This window comes from Durio zibethinus, chromosome 14, assembly GCF_047325235.1.
Source record: "Durio zibethinus cultivar Kanyao isolate XHJ-2024 chromosome 14, ASM4732523v1, whole genome shotgun sequence".
Taxonomy (NCBI): Eukaryota; Viridiplantae; Streptophyta; class Magnoliopsida; order Malvales; family Malvaceae; genus Durio; species Durio zibethinus.
The window spans coordinates 18,498,416-18,504,294 of record NC_143175.1 but is presented as its reverse complement, the minus strand read 5'-3'; the positions used below and the strand labels follow the sequence as shown (position 1 = coordinate 18,504,294).

The window sequence follows — 5,879 nt, the reverse complement described above, 5'->3', positions numbered from 1 at the left end:
ATTGTTGTTGCATAAAATTCATAAGATGATCAAATCGATTATACAATTGTTGAAATTTTGCACGCTCTTGCTCCATTCTAGCATGTTCTTCTTCAATTTTGACACGCTGCTATTCTCTTTCTACTTTCATTTGCTAAAAACATTGTTGCATTGTTTACAACTCCTTTCTTAATATTGAAATGTTTCCCGAAGACTGACTTATTGAAAATGTAAGTTGCTGAGAGCTATGTCCATAGTAGGTAGATGGTGTTGGACCCAATCCAAGGCCTTGGACTCGTCCATGCCTTTCTTTTTTAGCAACTTCTATGAATATATGATTTTTCAATTCTTGCATGTTGAGAGAACCATCAGATGCTACTTCAATCTTAGCAGCCATTTTCTTTTTTGCTTTCTCCTGTAAATTTGTCATATACAACTATCAAGTTTAATGATTAATCGATAATATGTTTAAAAGAGTAAATATTTACTTTCTATTAAAATAGATATTACAAATTACCATAATTTCTTGTGTTTCGACATTTATGTAAGATCCATCTTTTTTTATGTGTATTAAGCAAAAAAGTTTCACACGTCCAAGTTTTCTGCCCATCTCATTCTTCTATACAAAAATATATGTTATTTGATATGATACATATTAACCGCAACTTATTCATGCATATCAAGCCGTCAATCAAGTATTAAAATTTTGAATAATTTTAATATCATGTATTTATATTTTAACCCCGTAACAACACAATAGTCTTAAACAGACGCAACCAATAAAAGCATTTTGGGCTTTCACACATATCGATCATGAAAATCAAATTCAATTATTTGGACAAGTTTAATATCATGGATTGAAACCATTCAATCTGTTGAAAGCCATCCAAAAGTTTAATTTGTAAATTTGCCTTTTATATGCAAAAATAGTCCCAAATAGACATAAACGATAACTTTTTCTCTCATATCAACTGTAGAAACCAAGTTCAATCAATCAAACAAGTTTAATATCAAGTACTGAAGCTATCCAAACTGTTAAAATACAATAATAACAACAAATTTGTATTAGAGCCTAAATATACGTAAACAATAACTTTTTCATATATATCATTCATGTCAACTAAGTTCAAAATTTCGATAAGTTTAATATCATGTATTGAAACTATCAAAACTATTAAAATAGAATAATAGTTGTTAATTTGTATATTTACCTTTTAATGGCACAAAAAGTTCATTTATTGGAATAAGTTTAAAGTCATAAATTTATTATTTCTTTTTGCTTTCTTGCAAAACTTTTTGATCCACTTGTGTGACTATATTTATGTTGCTTTCTGCTACTAATCCCAATATGTTCTCTTCCCTATCATAAAAAATAATTATGTATATGATAGAAATATAAATATTACCAATTTAAAGCATAAAACACTTTCATTATTTCATGCTACTATATAAAGTTATAAATTAGTACCTCTCATTTTCTTGTGAACCAAAATCTAACTAATTGTTCATATTATCACCTAATTACGAGGTAAATTTCTCATCATCACCTCTACAGTAGTATTTCGATCGAAATACTTATTCTTCAAATTATGCTTATAATCTTTCCATTTCTTTCCCAATGATTTAAGCACAAATGAAGTTGGTATTTCAAATACAAATCTTGACTGTAATAATATAATAAGAAAAGTTTGAAAAGTAAACAAAATATAAAATAATTATATTTTTATATGTAATTAATTATACTAATACCTCAATAAAGTTTAAAGTATCGGCCTTAACTTCTTCTAGAACTTTATGCCATGTTTCATAATGAATAGGCAATTTCATTCCATTATGGGCAAGCATGCCTAGAGATCTAGCCAACAGTTGAGCCTCTTCACTAATTGGTTACCTATCAGAGTTTGCAGACACTACAATACGCTAATTCAGAGGTAGTGCAAATAATTCCTTTAAAGTTATCTGGCCTTTGGTCCTCTGTTGACCATTGTTATCAACTATAACAAATAAAATTTAAATTTGTAAAATGACAATACTTTTATCATTATACTCAGATTCTAAATATAGGGTATATGATACCTATATTCAAATTTAAAGCATAATCAATTGATGGGATACCATCTAAACCTGGACCTCCCATATTGTTAAATCCAATATTAGTTGAAGGGTTAGAAGTGACTGAGTTAAATTTGATAGTATGCTCATTCCCTTTCAAAAGATTTAGTCCATAGCCAATATCAATAGGTGCTACAAACGGTTATGAACTAATATATCTGATATGTATTCCTTTCAACCTACTCCTCCGTATTGTAGCTTACTTACATCATAAAAGTAAATATAAAAAAGATATTAGTTTAGAACATATATAAAGACATTGAGAAGTTAAGAAATCAAAACCTACGATATATAAAAAATATATCTATTTTATTAAATCAAAAGATAATGTATGATTTAGATACAATAAATATACAATAGTGAAACATTAATTACATATAATCATTTACTACATTATGTCTTAAACATTCGAATTACAAAATATAGATGCACCATTTCATGGTTCATAAATGTCTTCTATAACATCTTCACAGACCCACTGAACATAGGTGCTGGAGATATTTTCATCTAAGTTTTGTTCAGCAAAAAGATAACATTCAGTTCCATGTTTAACATCATCTTTGGCATCTAACCCCATATCAAATAAGTCTCTAGGTGTGTTTCGAAGAACAATAAACCAACCCAATTCTTTAGGATCTTTAGAGTAAAAAACTTATTTGACTTGAGATGAAAAAACATAAGGTTCATTGATGAGTTGTTGTCCAATGTGAATTAATCAAGAAAAATTCACGAGTGTAAATCCATAATAATCTTTCTTAATACCTTTTGCACTATTCACACTAGCCCAATCACATTAAAATAAGGCAACTTTCCACTTGCCATAATAATCCAACTCAATTATGTCATTAATCATGCCATAATAGTCAATATTTTCCTCTAAAAGGTTTGTGTCCCTAGCACTAGTATAGCTAATAGTTGATGAAGTTAGAACAACTCTTGAATTTTATGTACTTTTAAATCTCTCACGGGATTTAGTGTGAAATCTAAATCCATTGATGATGAAACCTTTGTATCATTTCATAATCCATTTCGAACCGTGTGAAAGACACTTTACCTCTTCACTAACAAACCTTCCACTCCAAACCTATAAAAGTGGAATAAATATATATATGTTATTAATGTTAGTTATACCGTAAGCATTCTATGTAGATTTCTTATAATGGGAAGTATGGCATTACTTACAGTTGCTCCTAACCATTCATGAAAGTTTTTTATGAACAACTTATTAAGCTCTCGAGCGTTTGATCATTAATAATGTGCAGGAGCTCTCAAATTATTTTTATACTCACTACAAAAGCATCATGATAAAGTATTAACAATAAAAAAAGACAATAAATTGTGCTTAATGTAATGAATAATTTTCTTGCTAAAAAACTTACATGCGAAACAATTCAATTGAGTCATGATGAAAAATAACATATCGATGTGCTTATGCCCCAGATTTATCATCTAACTCCATCATTTCAGCTTTGCCTATTAGTTGTCCAAAACTTTGAAAAAGATAACTATAGGCAGAGTCAGTATGCTACAAACCAACATTTCTTGATGGTCTATTAAATCTCATTTCAACATATTTCAAATAACGAGAATAAAATGTCATACACTCTTTGGTTAAATATCCTTCAGCAATAGAATCTTTCGGATAGCGTTTGTTGCGACAATAAGACTTTAACCTCTCCAAAAACCTATAGCATAAAACATTAGTCATATATCTTTTTAAGTAGAGTGGCTTGATCATCAATAAAAATGTAATCAATCTATTAATAAATGATACTTTTCGATAGGATACATCCAACGATAATAAACTGGCCCACCGACTGTTGTTTCATATGAAAGGTGGATAATCAAATACATCATAATAGTGAAAAAGTTTGGAGGGAAGATCTTCTCTAAATGATATAAAGTAATTTCAGCTTGATCTTGAAGTTTGTCAAGCTCTTTCACATTCATACATTTCCCACATAGAGATTTAAATATGTTACTCAATTCAATTACCATAGAAGTGACTTGCTTTGACATTAATGAATGTAAAGCAATTGAAAGTAAGTCTTGTATCAAAATGTGATAATCATATGACTTCAATGATAAAAGCTTTTACTTTTTAAGATTCACGCATCTCGATATATTTGACGTATAGCCATCTGAAACTTTGACATTTTTCAAAACCTCGCAAAACACATCTTTTTTAACTTTAGAAATCTCAAAATAAACAGCAAGTAATCGATATTTGCCATTATGAAGCAACTTCAGATAAAGGTTAGGGCGAATCCCCATATCAACTAGGTCAAGCTGACTTATTCAATCTTTCTTGGATCTTTTATTCATATTGAGAATTATCTTGATAAAATTTTCACAAACATTCTTCTCTATGTGCGTCAAATCAAGGTTATGGTGTAATAAATTATATTCCTAATAAGGTAACTTAAAAAAGATACTTCTTTTTTTTCATAACTCAAACTTATTGGGGTCATCTTTTTTATCATCTTTTTCATCATTTTGAACATCAAGATCACCAACTTCAGTATCGGTATTACCAACTTTAGTAATATGAGGTCAGATACCTTCAAAGATGTCCCTCACTCTTTTCCTTGATGAAATCATTTTTTTATAAGTGAAATTGATATCTTTTAACTTTGACAAGATATTAAACTCACTAATTGGTAAATGCGATCTCTTCAACTCTTCAGTTCTATCAAAGAATTATTTTTTGAATCTAAATTGATGATTATCATCTAACCATCGATGATGTCTCATATAACAAAATTTTCTAGCATTAGGTAACCACTTCGAACATCTCTATGCAGTACAACATGGATAAGCATAACAATCTTTTGTACTCCAACCAAAAAAATTTCTATAAGCAGGAAAATCGTTGATAGTCCATAATAAAGCAGAATGTATATCGAAGTTTTATTTTTTTGATGCATCATAGGTCTTAACTCCTTCCTATAATTGCTTTAACTCTTTAATAAGAGATTGTAAGTAAATGTTTATATCATTATCTAGACCTTTTTACCTAGGAATTATCATAGATAATATAAATGATTGTTGCTTCATAGCAATCCATGGTGACAAATTATAATGAATCAGTATAATTGGCCAAATACTATAAGAAGTATTCATCATTTTGAACGAGTTAAATCCATCAGATGCTAGTCCAAGCGTAACATTTCGAAGATTAGATGCAAAGTATGAAAACCTAGAATAAAATGATTCTCATACCAAAGAATCTATAGGATGCCTCAATGATCCATCATCTATCCACTTCTCATGATGCCACCTTATTGAATCTATAGTTTTGGAAGACATGAAGAGTCGTTGAAGTCTTGGTATTAATGAAAAATAACGTAAAACCTTATCAGGGTTTTTTTTAACACATACCTCATCACCATTCTTATTCAACATTTCATTGGGGTTTTTGTCCACCCAATGAGAAATATCACACAAATGACAAGATTTTTTGATTTTTTCTATCACCCTAATACAACAGCAATCATTAGGACAACTATGAATTTTTTTCATTTTTGAGACCTAAGTCCTTAATCATCTTCTTTGATTCCTTACAATATTAAAAAAATTTTGCAAAAGGTAAGCATTTTTTTCATAAACTTTAATAATAAAGTCAAAGAGTTTTCCATCCATCCACATAAGCATTTTAAGTGAAAAGATGAACACAGAAAGATAACTTGGAATGTTTCGATCTTTCATAAAGTTCTTCATTCATATCCTCAAGCAACTTATAAAACTTTGATACTTTTTCTCTAGGTTGTTGGTCATGTATACCGATC

General features: G+C 29.3%; 1 pseudogene; it reads right to left on the bottom strand.

The window, feature by feature from the left end:
- Positions 1 to 3,466: 3,466 nt before the first annotated feature.
- LOC149515101 (uncharacterized) lies at positions 3,467 to 4,110 on the bottom strand (annotated as a pseudogene).
- Between the last annotated feature and the right edge of the window lie 1,769 nt (positions 4,111 to 5,879).